Source organism: Zea mays, chromosome 7 (genome assembly GCF_902167145.1).
Source record: "Zea mays cultivar B73 chromosome 7, Zm-B73-REFERENCE-NAM-5.0, whole genome shotgun sequence".
In the NCBI taxonomy this organism is placed as follows: domain Eukaryota; kingdom Viridiplantae; phylum Streptophyta; class Magnoliopsida; order Poales; family Poaceae; genus Zea; species Zea mays.
In genome coordinates, this window is record NC_050102.1 from 119176912 (window position 1) to 119192415 (window position 15504).

At 55.8% G+C, this 15504-nt stretch overlaps 1 long non-coding RNA gene across 1 annotated transcript; it reads left to right on the top strand.

Annotated features, from left to right (window-relative positions):
• The first annotated feature begins 11972 nt into the window (after positions 1-11972).
• On the top strand, positions 11973-13466 carry LOC111589757 (uncharacterized). The gene is made up of 3 exons (XR_002748886.1): positions 11973-12079; positions 12163-12309; positions 12403-13466. It is a non-coding gene; the product is annotated as an uncharacterized lncRNA (long non-coding RNA).
• The last annotated feature ends 2038 nt before the right edge of the window (positions 13467-15504 follow it).

The window sequence follows — 15504 nt, forward strand, 5'->3', positions numbered from 1 at the left end:
GGATGGGGAACACTCGCGATCCTTGCGCCTTGTCGTTGGAGGAACGCAACTTCGCGGAAGTTGGTACCTTTCAGCCATCGTTCGGCTTCAAGGATTTTCATCAGGCAGCCCGGCCGCATCCCCTCGCCGGTGGTCACCCAAGACGGTGACCACCAGCTCCTGGGTGGGGAGAAGCAAGCCGGGCTGCGATCTTGGTCCAGCCCTCAGCTTCAAGGATCTTCATCATCCTGGCTGGGGTGGAGGCCGGGCTGAGCCGAAGCTCTACCTCCCGCGCGGGTTCGTGGGTCACCTTCTCCCTCAGCATTCATGGGAGAGGGCGATCACCGGCCTAGCGGGAGGGTCGGACTTCGACAACGCGGGGTTGGTCGGTGGCGAGCGTCGTTAGCTTCAGCGCGTTGGGCTCGCTGGCTCAGCTGGCTCTGGCTCGGCTCCCGGTGCCCCCTCCCGCCGCAAGAGAGGTTGTCGCGCCGCGCGCACCGGAGGACCGCCCAAGACGTCGCGCGCTGCTAGGGCGGAGTTCGTGTTCTGGGGCTGTCCTGCCTTTGCCCCGGTACGGCGCCTCTGCACGGAGGTCGGTGCTCCGCTCGTCCGGGAGGATCCGAGTGGGGATCTGCCGGTGGGCAGATGGCTTCCGTCGTCGGTGCTGAGGTGGTGGCGGCTGAAGAAGTCCTCATCGCCGATGGGATCACCGCCACCACCCGCGCTCCGGGCCTCCAGCTCTTTGGCTTTGATAGCTTGTCCTCGCCCCTCGAGCGGAGACGTGGGCGACGACATTGTTGCAGCGGCGTCCGCCCTGAGGCCATCGCTGCTGTAGTTCGGCCACTCGGAGCGGAGGTCGTTGTCGCTGCTGCTGGAGCGGGCAGCGGTGGGCGAACTGGAGCCTTATCGCCCCGTGGGCCCTCCAATGTGGGGGGTTGTTCGTACCCGCGGAGGTGGAACCGGAGTTCCGTTTGTAATGGCACCTTGAATGTCGGTGTCTTGTTCTATGTGGCTGTCGGGGCCTGAACATGTATGTACTTTTGGCACGGAGCCGTGTTTCTTCCTCATTTCGAGCATTAGGACTTCGCCTGTCGGCTAACTGAACCGCTTAACCAAGTGTGAGTTGCCTCGTGCGAAGGTGACGAGTGAGGTATCCGTATCCCGGAGGCATAGGAGTCCCTCGGCTCGGTCGGCCTTGCCGCCCGAGGCTTCTCTTGCTCAGTTAAAGGAAACCCTCGGCCGCTCTTCGATGAGCCGAAGCCGAAGGCAGCGGTGTCAGTGTGGACAGAGGCAGAGTTGGCTCGAAAAGAAGACTTTGTCGGCCGGAGCCTGGCCGGGCCATCCACTGGCGGGACCGACGCCGGAGTCGAGTTGTCGAAGCCACGAGCCGGCCTGATGTCCTCGAGGGACAGCTGGCTGAGGCTTCGGTGTGGCCGGCCGAGCTGTCTGCTCGGGCCGGATTCCTAGAGAAGACCCTGGCGGCGATGTCCCGGGCGTGGTGCTGACGTCGTCCTCCGGAGTGGAGATCCTCCGACCGCGTTGCCGTCCGAGGCTCGGTCGGACTTTGCCGAAGGTGTAGTTGACGCCGAGGGTGCTGCTGCGCCCCCTCCGCCGACATCTGTGCCTACAGGATTGGTTCATCTTGTAGTGTGCGTATGTTTTCTGCGGCCACCGAGGCCCAAACATATTGTCGTCATTTTGTAAAGCTGCGTTTCTTTTCCTCTTGCTTCGAGTATCTAGACTCATTCGTCGGTAACATAATTGTTTGTCCGAGCGAGAGTTACTTTTCATAGAAGGTGATGAGTGAGGTATCCATATCCCGGAGGCGTAGGAGTCCCTCGGCTCGGTCATCCTTGCCGCTTACGTGTACTCTTACTCGTCCGTAGGATTCTGCTATCAATATAGTTGAGAAGGCTCGAAAAATCGTTTCGGCAGAAGAGTCTTCGAGCGTGAAGACTTGTTTGGTCCGCGGAATCACTTATCCGAGCGTGAGTTACTTATCGCAGAAGGTGATGAGTGAGGTATCCGTATCCCGGAGGCGTAGGAGTCCCTCGGCTCGGTCAACCTCGGTTGCTTACGTGTACTCCGTCGTTTTCAGGATCCCACTTTCGAAGTAGTCGAAAAGCACGAAAGACGTTCTGGCAGAAAAGATCTTTTCTGAGGAAAATTTTGACGCAGAGGGGGTTCCCCCCTTCTAGCCCCCGAGGGAGGGTCGGGCTTTGCCGGGGCAAGGTTGACCCTTCCTTGATGGTTAGACTTTGTGTGTGAACGAGGTGTACGAACGACTTGAAAGCATCTTAAGGGTAGAAGCGACGTAGCTGTCGGATGTTCCAAGCGTTGCTGTAGACCTCGCCTTGACTGTTGGCCAGCTTGTACGTCCCGAGCTTCAGAACCTTGGCGATGACGAACGACCCTTCCCAGGGAGGCGTGAGCTTGTGCCGCCCTCGAGCGTCTTGTCGCAGCCGAAGCACCAAGTCGCCCACCTGGAGGTCTCGGGACTGAACCCCTCGGGCGTGGTAGCGTCGCAGGGACTGCTGATACCGCGCCGAGTGTAGTACGGCCATGTCCCGAGCCTCTTCCAGCTGATCCAGTGAGTCTTCTCGGCCAACTCGATTGCTTTGGTCATCATAGGCCCTCATCCTCGGGGAACCGTATTCTAAGTCTGTGGGCAAGATGGCCTCGGCCCCATAGACTAGAAAGAACGGTGTGAAGCCCGTGGCTCGGCTCGGCGTTGTCCTCAGACTCCAGACCACCGAGGGGAGCTCCTTCATCCATCGCTTGCCGAACTTGTTGAGGTCGTTGTAGATCCGTGGCTTGAGTCCTTGCAGAATCATGCCGTTGGCACACTCTACTTGCCCATTCGTCATGGGGTGGGCCACGGCGGCCCAGTCCACCCGGATGTGGTGATCCTTGCAGAAGTCCAGGAACTTTCTGCCGGTGAACTGGGTGCCGTTGTCGGTGATGATGGAGTTCGGGACCCCAAAACGGTGGATGATGTTGGTGAAGAACGCCACCGCCTGTTCGGACCTGATGCTGTTTAGGGGTCGGACTTCGATCCACTTAGAGAATTTGTCGATGGCGACCAGCAGGTGCGTGTAGCCCCCGGGTGCCTTCTGCAAGGGACCGATGAGGTCCAGACCCCACACAGCAAACGACCAGGTGATGGGTATCGTCTGCAAAGCCTGAGCAGGCAAGTGGGTCTGCCTTGCATAGAATTGACACCCTTGGCAGGTGCGGACAATTCTAGTGGCGTCGGCCACCGCGGTCGGCCAGTAGAAACCTTGTCGGAAGGCGTTTCCAACAAGGGCTCGGGGCGCTGCATGGCGACCGCAAGCCCCCGAGTGTATCTCTTGTAAGAGCTCCTGACCTTCGGCGATGGATATACATCGCTGGAGGATGCCTGAGGGGCTGCGGTGGTAGAGCTCCTTCCCGTCCCCCAGCAAGACGAACGACTTGGCGTGCCGCGCCAACCGCCGAGCTTCGGCTCGGTCGAGGGGTAGCTCTCCTCGGTGGAGATATTGCAGGTATGGGGTCTGCCAGTTTCGATTAGGCGTGACCCCGCTCCGCTCCTCCTCGACGCGCAGTGCCTCACCCTCGGGGGCCGAGGGTGCCTCGGGCTGGGCCGAGGGTACCTCGGGCTGGGCCGAGGCCTTCTCGAGCTCGGGCGTGTCGTCGGTCTTGACTGAAGGTTGATGTAGGTCTCAGGAAAAGACGTCCGGGGGAACCGTTGTTCGCCCCGAGGCTATCTTGGCCAGCTCGTCCGCAGTCTCGTTGTACCATCGGGCGACGTGGTTGAGCTCGAGCCCGTAGAACTTGTCTTCCAGGCGCCGAACCTCGTCGCAGTAGGCTTCCATCTTCGGGTCACGGCAGTGGGAGTTCTTCATGACTTGGTCAATGACGAGCTACGAGTCACCACGAGCGTCGAGGCGTCGGACCCCTAGCTCGATGGCGATGCGCAACCCGTTGACCAGAGCCTCGTACTCGGCCACATTGTTGGACGCCGGGAAGTGGAGGCGTAGCACGTAGCGTAGATGCTTCCCGAGGGGCGAGATGAAGAGCAGGCACGCGCCTGCCCCTGTCTTCATCAGCGACCCGTCGAAAAACATGGTCCAGAGTTCCGGTTGGATCGGAGCTGTTGGGAGCTGGGTGTCGACCCATTCGGCCACAAAGTCCGCCAAGACTTGGGACTTAATGGCCTTCCGAGGGGCGAACGAGATTGTCTCGCCCATGATTTCCACCGCCCACTTTGCGATCCTACCCGAGGCCTCTCGGCACTGGATGATCTCCCCCAGGGGGAAGGATGACACCACAGTCACCGGGTGAGACTCGAAGTAGTGTCGCAACTTCCGCCGCGTCAGAATCACCACGTATAACAGCTTCTGAATTTGTGGGTAGTGGATCTTGGTCTCGGACAGTACCCCACTGATGAAGTAGACTGGCCTCTGGACGAGCAATGCATGCCCCTCTTCTCGTCTCTCAACCATGATCGCGGCGCTGACCACCTAAGTGGTAGCGGCGACGTAGATCAAGAGGGCTTCTCCGGCAGCGGGGGGCACCAAGATGGGCGCGTTTGTGAGGAGCGCCTTCAGGTTCCCGAGGGCTTCCTCAGCCTCAGCGGTCCAAGTGAAGCACTAGGCCTTTCTTAAGAGGCGGTACAGAGGCAAGCCTCTTTCGCCGAGGCGCAAGATGAAACGGCTCAGAGCCGCAAGGCATCCCGTGACCCTCTGTACGCCTTTCAAGTCCTTGATGGGCCCATTGTTGGTGATGGTCGCGATTTTCTCCGGGTTGGCCTCGATGCCCCGCTCGGAGACGATAAACCCCAAGAGCATGCCTCGGGGGACCCCGAAGACGCACTTCTTGGGATTGAGCTTTACGCCTTTCGCCTTGAGACACCGGAATGTCATTTCAAGGTCAGAAAGGATGTCGGAGGCTTTCCTCGTCTTGACTACGATGTCATCGACGTAGGCCTCGACCGTTCGACCAATGTGTTCGCCGAACACGTGGTTCATGCACCTTTGGTATGTCGCACCCGCATTCCTCAAACCAAACGACATGGTAACATAGCAGTACATGCCGAAAGGCGTGATGAAAGAAGTCGCGAGCTGGTCGGACTCTTTCATCCTGATTTGGTGATACCCTGAGTAGGCATCGAGGAAAGACAGGGTTTCGCACCCAGTAGTGGAATCCACGATTTGGTCGATGCGAGCCAGAGGATAGGGAACCTTTGGACATGCTTTGTTCAGACCAGTGTAGTCTACACACATCCGCCATTTCCCTCCTTTCTTTCTCACAAGCACAGGGTTGGCAAGCCATTCGAGATGGAATTCCTCTTTGATGAACCCTGCCGCCATTAGCTTGTGGATCTCCTCGCCTATGGCTCTGCGCTTTTCTTCGTCGAATCGGCGCAGAGGCTGCTTCACGGGTCGGGCCCCAGCTCGGATATCCAGCGAGTGCTCGGCGACATCCCTCGGTATGCCGGGCATGTCCGAGGGACTCCACGCGAAAACGTCGGCGTTTGCACGGAGAAAGTCGACGAGCACTGCTTCCTATTTGGGATCGAGCTCAGAGACGATCCTGATCTGCTTGGAGGCGTCGTTGCTGGGGTCGAGAGGGACGAACTTAACCGTCTCCGCTGGCTCGAAGTTGCCGGCTTGGCGCTTCACGTCTGGCGCCTCCTTGGAGAGGCTCTCCAGGTCGACGATGAGGGCCTCGGATTCGGCGAGGGCCTCGGCGTACTCCACACACTCCACGTCGCATTCGTACGCGTGTCGGTACGAGGGGCCGACGGTGATGACCCCGTTGGGGCCTAGCATTTTGAGCTTGAGGTAGGTGTAGTTGGGGACGGCCATGAACTTGGCGTAGCATGGCCTCCCCAGCACTGTGTGGTAGGTTCCTCGGAACCCGACCACCTCGAACGTGAGGGTCTCGCATCGGAAGTTGGAGGGAGTCCCAAAGCAGACGGGTAGATCGAGTTGTCCGAGGGGCTGGACGCGTTTCCCGGGGATTATCCCGTGAAAAGGCGTCGTGCCCGCCCGGACCGAGGACAGATCGATCCACAGGAGCCCGAGGGTCTCGGTGTAGATGATGTTGAGGCTACTGCCTCCGTCCATGAGGACCTTGGTGAGCCTGACGTTGCCGATGACGGGGTCGACAACGAGCGGATATTTCCCCGGGCTCGGCACGCGGTCGGGATGGTCGCCCTGGTCGAAGGTGATGGGCTTGTCGGACCAGTCTAGGTAGACTGGCGCCGCCACCTTTACCGAGTAGACCTCCCAACGCTCTTGCTTGCGGTGCCGAGTCGAGGCGTTTGCCACTTGCCCACCGTAGATCATGAAGCAGTCGTGGACCTCGGGGAACTCTCCTGCCTTGCGATCCTCCTTCTTATCGTCGTCGTGGGCCCTGCCACCTTCCGCAGGTGGCCCGACCTTGTGAAAGTGGCGCCGAAGCATGGCGCATTCCTCAAGGGTGTGCTTGACGGGCCCCTGATGATAGGGGCACGACTCCTTGAGCATCTTGTCGAAGAGATTGGCGCCTCCGGGAGGTTTCCGAGGGTTCTTGTACTCAGCGGCGGCGAAAAGGTCCGCGTCGGCGGCATCGCGTTTCGCTTGCGACTTCTTCTTTCCCTTCTTCTCGATGCCACGCTGAGTAGACGCCTTAGGGACATCTTCCGGCGGGCGGCCCTGGGGCTGCTTGTCCTTCCGGAAGATGGCCTCAACCGCCTCCTGGCCAGAGGCGAACTTGGTGGCGATGTCCATCAGCTCGCTCGCCCTGGTGGGGGTCTTGTGACCCAGCTTGCTCACCAGGTCGCGGCAGGTGGTGCCGGCGAGGAACGCGCCGATGACATCCGAGTTGGTGACGTTGGGCAGCTCGGTGCGCTGCTTCGAGAATCGCCGGATGTAGTCCTAGAGAGACTCTCCCGGCTGCTGGCGGCAGCTTCGGAGATCCCAGGAGTTCCTGGGGCGCACGTACGTGCCCTGGAAGTTGTCGACGAAGGCTTGGACTAGGTCGTCCCAGTTGGAGATCTGCCCCGGAGGCAGATGCTCCAACCAGGCTCGAGCGGTGTCGTAGAGGAACAGGGTGAGGTTGCGGATGATGAGGTTGTCATCGTCCGTTCCACCCAGGTGGCAGGCCAGCCGGTAGTCCGCGAGCCACAGTTCTGGCCTCGTCTCCCCGAGTACTTTGTGATAGTAGTCGGGGTTCGGAACCGGGTCGGGAACGGCGCCCGTCGTATGGCCCGGTTAAAAGCCTGCGGGCCGGGTGGTTCGGGCGAGGGACTCCGATCCTCCCCGCTGTCGTAGCGTCCCCCACGCCTGGGGTGGTAGCCTCGGCGCACCTTTTCGTCGAGGTGGGCTCGACGGTTGCGGTGATGGTGCTCGTTGCCGAGGCGACCCGGGGCCGCAGGCGCTGTGTTGCGTTTGCACCCGGTGTGGACCGAGGCTTCCCGCATGAATCGGGAAGTCGCGGCGCGATGTTCCGAGGGGTACTCCTGCCTTCAGGAGGTAGAGCTTTCGGCCCGTCGGACCGCGGCATCCTCCAGGAGATTCTTGAGCTCTCCCTAGATACGCCGCCCCTCGGTGGTTGATGACTCCGGCATCGAGCGGAGAAGTATTACCGCTGCAGCCAGGTTCTGGCCGACCCCACTGGAAGCCGGTGCCGGCCTTGCCCTGACATCGTCGGCGATGTGGTGCTGGGTGCCCTGGGGTAGATGACGCGCTTCTCCGACCGGAGCTTGGCCTGCCAATTCCTACCCGATGTCCCGATGGTACGGCTCAAGTGTTCCTGCTCCCTTGTCGAGCCTGGCCTGCATCTCGCGGATTTGCTCGAGTCCTGACCCCCCGCAGGGACTGGGACCACAGCTAGCTCCCGAAGGATGTCAACGTGAGGCGCAGGCCTAGGGGGTCACCGTTTTCCGGTATACCAAGATGGTTGCCTTCGCCGGGACCCCCTAGATCGACGTGGAAACATTCACGACTTGGGCCACAGTCCTTGTCGCCGAGGCTGCGGCTACCGTCGGAACAGTCGGAAAGGCAGTAGTCGCATGCGGTCATGAAGTCCCGCATGACACTAGGGTTATCAAGTCCGGAGAAATCCCAACAAAAGTCAAGCTCGTCATCTTCCTCGGAACCCAAGGGCTCGTAGGTCGAGACGGCTGTCAGCCGGTCCCAGGGTGACCGCATACCGTACCCCGGAGGGTTTGGATTTGCCTCTATGAAAGCGTCCACCGAAGCGAAGTCGCTTGGTGGGTCGAGGCTGAATCCTAAAGGCACGAGATGGGAATCGGTCGGTACCTCTTGGTCGACGGGCGGTGACGAAGTCACGTCAGGGGTAGACTGCACCGTCGTCTCAGGTACGAGGGTGACGCCCAGCAAGTCCTTTGCGAGCGTGCTGGCGTCGTCCGTCCGCTTGGAGTTGGCTCGTTGCGGGGAAACGACGCTCGTCTTCGTCTCAGATGCGAGGTCGATGCCCGATGTGTCCCCCGTTGGGGCGCCGGCGCCGTCGACTCGCTCGACAGCCGACGAGGTGCCGCCTTCTGCTTGGCCTTGGTTGCCCCGCCTCCTCCTCCGTCGGCGGGGGAGGCGACGGGACAAACCCGAATGTTGTTCTTCCGCCACGTGGGGAAGACATCATCGATTCCGCCGCCGGCGGGTGGGTTGTCGGCCGCCATTGTCGCTGTTGCGCGGCGGGGGAATGAGTATCATGTCGTAGCTGCCATCAAGGGACATGAACTCAAGACTCCCAAAACGGAGCACCGTCCCGGGCCGGAAAGGTTGCTGGAGACTACCCATCTGGAGCTTGACGGGAAGCTGTTCGTCAACACGCAGCAGGCCCCTACCTGGCGCGCCAACTGTCGGCGTTTCGACCCCGGGGGGTCCCTGGACCGACGAGTAAATTGTCGCCGCGTGCCCCAGCCCAAATGGGTCGGCGCGAGACGGAGCGCGAAGGGGGGAAAAGCCGGAGGGAGACAGGCGTAAAAGGGGAAACCCACGGCCTTTGTGTTTGTCCCGCGCCCAGGTCGGGTGCGCTTGCAGTAGGGGGTTACAAGTGTCCGCGCGGGAGGGAGCGAGAGGCCTATGCGCGCGCCGTCCCATCCTTCCCCACACGGCCAACCCTCTGTAAGAGGGCCCTGGACCTTCCTTTTATAGGCGTAAGGAGAGGTTCCAGGTGTACAATGGGAGATATAGCAGTGTGCTAACGTGTCTAGCAGAGAGGAGCTAGTGCCCTAAGTACATGCCGTCGTGGCAGCCGGAGAGGTTTTGGCACCCTGTTCGTGTAATGTCGTGGCCGTTGGAGGAGCGCTGGAGCCTTGCGGAAGGACAGCTATCGGGGTTGTCGAGTCCTTGCTGACGTCTCCTTGCTTCCGTAATGGGGCTGAGAGCCGCCGTCGTCATGGAGCACGCGGGGCGCCATCATTACTTGTTTTACCGGGGTGAGCCAGATAGGACGCCGGTCTTGTCCCCCGTAGCCAGAGCTAGCTAGGGGTAGGGTAATGATGGCCCCTCCTGTGGCGTGGTCGGTTCGAGCCCTAGGTTGGGCGAGGCGGAGGCTCCTCCGAGGTCGAGGTCGAGTCTGTCTTCCGAGGTCGAGGTCGAGTCCGAGCCCTGGGGTCGGGCGAGGCAGAGTTCGTCGTCTTCCGAGGCCGAGGCCGAGTCCGAGCCCTGGGATCGGGCGAGGCAGAGTTCGTCGTCTTCCAGGGCCGAGGCCGAGTCCGGGCCCTGGGGTCGGGCGAGGCGGAGTTCGTCGTCTTTCGGGGCCGAGTTCGGGCCCTGGGGTCGGGCGAGGCGGAGTTCGTCGTCTTCCGGGGCCGAGGCCGAGTCCGAGCCCTGGGGTCGGGCGAGGCGGAGCTTCCTATGGCGCCCGAAGCCGGACTTTGCTGCTGTCAGCCTCACTCTGTCGAGTGGCACAGCAGTCGGAGCGGCGCAGGCGGCGCTGTCCTCTTGTTAGGCCGGTCAGTGGAGCGGCGAAGTGACTGCGGTCACTTCGGCTCAGTCGACTGAAGGGCGCGCGTCAGGATAAGGTGTCAGGCCATCTTTGCATTAAATGCTCCTACGATATGGTCGGTCGTCATGGCGATTTGGCCAAGGTTGCTTCTTGGCGAAGACCGGGCCTCGGGCGAGCCGAAGGTGTGTCCGTTGCTTGAGGGGGCCCTCGGGTGAGACGTAAATCCTCCGGGGTCGGCTGCCCTTGCTCGAGGCTGGGCTTGGGCGAGGCGAGATCGTGTCCCTTGAGTGGACCGAGCCTTGACTTAATCGCACCCATCAGGCCTTTGCAGCTTTGTGCTGATGGGGGTTACCAGCTGAGATTAGGAGTCTTGGGGGTACCCCTAATTATGGTCCCCGACAATTAGAAGTAAAGTTAGACTCCCTCAACCTTTTTGGTACTTGTGTATACCATTGTATTATACCAAGAAGGGTTGTATCTTGCGAGATCACACCAATCACATTTGTGGTGTGACACCCACCGTGTACCAAAGGGAACGAGGCCTGTAGCATTTCAGCCAAAAGTTTGACATTAGAGATAGTGGGGAGCATCTAAGAGAGGTTGGAAGCATAATACCACTCGTGGGTGGAGAAATCCTATGACTACCTACAGAGTTACCTGACCGAGAGATTGGCCCTCGTGTAAGCTATCCTTGTGTGAGGCTACACCGAGGATTAGTAAGAAGCTTGCACATTTTTTGATACCTCGGTAAAAATATCGATGTGTCAAAGAGAGTTTGTATCTATATCATACTTAAGCTCCCACATTTAAATTATTACATCTGGTTTTGCCTTTTATCTTATTAGCTTAGTTATAGGCTAGTTGATAGGTTTGGAACATAGGTTGCAAAAATCTTTTTGCAATAGGGATAATAACGTTTAGTCAAAACCTTAGTTGTATATGTCACATTTGGATATCCGTATATCTCTACTAATCCTGATTTGGTGACAAGGGGATCATGGAGGAATTGGAGGGGATTGAGGGGGAAATGAACTAATTTCCCCCTCAATCCCCTCCAATGCCCCCCGTGGTCCCTGGTCACCAAATCAGCCTTAAGAGTTCAACGTAGGCGTCCAACAGGGCTACACCGTGCCCCCGCCCTGGCGCCCCTGGCCTCCACCCGCGCGTCCGCGCCCCTGCCTCCCCCTCACTGTGCGTCCGCATCCGCCGATTTCGCCACCTCCTCCTCCTCCTCGCCCCTGTACCCGAGATCTCGCATCCGCTCCATCTATGGAAGGCCACCACGCGCCGTGCCCAGCCATCCTCGGATTCCGCCACCCCATCCTCAGATTCCGAGCGCCGTCCACCCCGCGTGCCCCTGCCCGACGACCCTGTTCCTCGCGGCTTCAGTGCCGCGACCGCCACGCCATCCCCACCAAGCACCCATCCGCAACCCCACTCCCATGACTGCTCCCGCCTGACGACCCAGTTCCCCGCGACTTCGGAGCCGCGACCATCGCGCCATCCCCACCCATCCGCAACCCCGCTCCCCCGCCGCGCCATCCCCAACACTACAACAAATCATGTAATCTATGACGGATTTCTCTTGACGTTTATAAAAAACGTCACTAATATGCTACCATTTGTGACGATCATAGATTTTTCGTCATAGACCCACAAGCCCAAATTTCTTAGCCCAAAGTATGGTGACGTTCACTCAAAATCGTCACAGATCATTAGATATAAAATGTCACAATTTATCCCATGGTACATGATGCCACTATGACAAAATAAAAACCGTCATGGTACAACCAAGCAAAAAAATACCATTAGTCGGCCACCTTATTAGCTCATTGCAGATTGGGCCCATGTGTCAGGTATGAATTGCAAAGGGATTAAACCAGGAAAAAAAGAATCCAGCTAAGGAGAATGGTCGTCAAGGGATTCGAACCTGAGACCTCCTACAAGGAACCCGCCAGGCTTACCACTAGGCTACTCGTGGGACTTTGCTACCAGTCAGATGTTATATCATTTTGTATATAAAAGTTTACATTCTATTCTGCACACTTCACAAAACCGCCCAGATTGGATTCGTCCCCAATTCTCTGCCTCCGCCGCCAGGACGACGGCAAATCCGCCCAGACAGGGTGGACGTCGACGCCGGCGAATCCTGCTCGGATTGGTAAGCAAATCCAAATAGCTCTTGTCTTCTACAACACTGCTTCACTACTGCACCATCCCGCTCACCTCCACCTGCCATTGCAGCACACATCACCGCCACCCGTCGTGCGCCGACATCTGTAGGTCGCCAGCCAACAACCTTAGACTGAGGCACCCTGAATCCATCTGCTATTGTTCAGCTTGGTGTTCGGGCAATCCTTGTTCTCGCCTCAGCACAAATAGATCGCCAAGGTATGTCTATGTTTTTTGCTTGACTTTGTTAGATCTAGCTTTCGAAACCTGTGAAAAATTGTTAATTGATGTTTTTTTGCGATGCTTTATTAGATGAATAGAAGTTGGTTGAATGGTACATTGTTTTCCCCTGAATATATCAATGGTGTCAAAGAATTTATGAGCTTTATTCAAAGAAAATTCGGTGAGGATGAAGATATTTTGTGTCCATGTAGTAGATGTCTCAACCAAAAGTCCTTTCATCAAGCCTTTGTGGAGAAGCATATATTAATGAATGGGATGGAAAGTACATATACTCGATGGATTCATCATGGAGAGAACTTTGAGGAAGATGCCGGTCATTCGATACATGGGACAGGTGTGATTGATGATGACAGCTATGGTGATGATTGTTTTGATGGGATGTTACAAGACCTATGCACTGCATAAGAGCAAGATAAAGAGGATGGTGAAAATGAGGATGGAGACAATACTAATGATGACAATGAGTCATTTTATAGTGTAGTGCTGAAAGAGGCGAAACGTCATATTTATCCTGGTTGTACCAAATTTTCAAGGTTGTCCTTTGTTGTAAAGCTTCTTCATATGAAGTCATTATATAGGATCACTAACTCTGCATTTACTGCAATATTAAAGTTGTTGGTTGAAGCATTCCCAAAGTGCAATACACTCCCAAAATCATATAATGAAGCAAAGAGTCTTCTAAAGAAATTAGGTCTTGGATATGTATCAAGATTAGAGAGCAAGAAGAGATGAAGAAGAAGCAAGATGCCATGGATGCTAAACTTGAGCTTATGCTAAGTCAGATTCAACCAAGTTAAAGCTAACTAGTATGGGGTGTTAGGCTTTGTTGGTACTTCTCTTTTGCTGATGCTATTGCATTCTATTGATGGATAAATACGTTTCAATCCATTTTTTGTCTGTTGTGCTGCTAGAGTAGCTTTAGCGGCATGTGTGGTGTGTTGGAGTGGCTTACGTGTCAGTGGTTGGATACTTGCTGTAATGACATGCTATTGGATACTTGCATGTAATGACATGCTGGAGTGTGGTCAGTATTTTTTGTGATGAGATGCTGGATTAAAATCTGAGTTGTGATGTAATAGAATTCAACATTTTGTCATTATGTTCTGGATTATAATTAATATATATTTAAATTATTGTGTTTGCAAAAGCTGCGAAGCTGTCCATGGGCTAGAATGTTAATTGTAATGGGCTGAAACAAAATGGGCAAAAATTGCAATAAAAAGGTACATTCTAAGTGGGCCAAGCCCAATACAGTTTGTATTAAATGGGCTGTGAACAACCAGCCACGTTGATACCCATGCCATGTAATCAGTTTAGTAGTGATGTGGCTATTCAATCCATGACGAATATTAGTCACATGTGGCAGCAATCTATGACGTCCATTTTCGTCATTCATTTTGGGCTCGGGTTGGATAGAGAGGGCCCAAGGCTGTTTTATGACAGCTAAGAAACGTCACGGATTGATTTAATCTATGACGATTTGGTTTAGACGTCATGGCGTCTAATCTATGACGCTTAATACATGATAGAATTTAGAAACGTCACGGATACTACTTTATGACGTTTTTTCCACGATACATGACAAACGAAGTTCGTCATGTATTAAGGTGAGTGTTGTAGTGCAACCATCCACAACCCCATCCCCTGCCGCCCCTCACGTGATCACCCATTCACGACCTGCCCCCTCCCCTCCCCCGATGGGACAGGGAGTAGCAAGGCCACCACTGGAGACAGCCTCGACCACCCATGCGATCTCCTCCGAGCCAACCTCGAAGTCAGGGGTGGTGGCACCGAGGACGGAGGCGAGGTCACGGTCTATGGGAGGAAGGAGATCATGATGGGGGAGCAGTGCCAGCCGATGGACTTCTTTGGGGTCATCTACTACGACGCTGAAGGCCACCACGTCGCACAACCACCGCCGCGGCGCTAGCCTGATGCCCGACCTCTGTGACCTCGCTGCCAATGCCCACACCGCGCTCGTCTTCAGTGAGATGGATAGTGATACCCCACGACGGTGGTGTAGTGGGAGTGGGACGATGAGGAGGTTAAGGGCGGCAACGGTGAGGTGCAGAGCTCCTACGGGCTCTGCCATCAACACCATGGATACACTCCAAGAGGCCCCCTTCAGGTGAGCTTCAGTTTCTCCACAGGGAACTGATCTTGATCGGCCTTAGCAGCTTAGGCTAACTACAACGGCCCCCTCCCCTTCCCCCTCAACTCCATTAGAGGCTACAACTGCCCTCTACACTATACAATTGCCTTCCATGCCTTTTGTTCATGTGATTAGGTTGCATATCCTGGCAGGCTAGCACGCCAATGTGCTACAAACGCTTTCGCCCAATGTTAGGATGCGTGTTTGAGTTTTTCAGAGAGATCCATGTTGACCGGATTGTTCCCTTAGTCGCTTTCCACTTCCAACGAATCTGATATAAACTCCTTGAGCTCACATACTTATTTTGGATTATAAATGTATTCAACTTTATTTAAAATGTGAATTGTTTGAATGTAGCAGACCTGTTAATTTTGAAAGCCATTATATTGCTAAAATTGTAGATTTTTGGAGTTTTAAAAATTCAACTTTAGATCTCTTTTTTTCTAAACCATGGTACAATGCCATACTCTGTATATATGTGCAGCTGCGCTGATGCATTGCCCATCCCTATCAAGGTAGGTGTATGTTCGTTTCTTGTGAAACCTACGATGTGTTTTTGGCATTGTGGTTGATTATAGGTATAGGCCAGTAGGATTAAGTGGCCCGTAGGGTTGATGTCGTGTTGGCATATCAGCCTTCTTATTATCTTGATCTCGAGCCTTGGTGTGTGTTTTTCAGATGCGACTCAACATTTCCGTGATGTTGATATCTAAAAACATTAATGTGTTTTGTGTTGTGTTGTGTTGTGTTGTGTTGTGAGACTCAGATGTGTAGACCAGCTGTAAACTTTGCTATGTTTATTCCATGTGTGTGGCAAAAGTGTTTGGGTTGAATGGAACTGGGCATTGGTATTCCACGAGTTGGCTAGCCGATAGATAAAGCTAATTTTATTAGTTGACAAACATGTCTGGTTCACAACGGCTGTTCCAAACATGTCACAATGATTGTTCCATACATCGAGTTGAGTAGATCTTCTTTTTGTTCTTCTGAGTATCATTTGCAAGAGATTACTATTTATT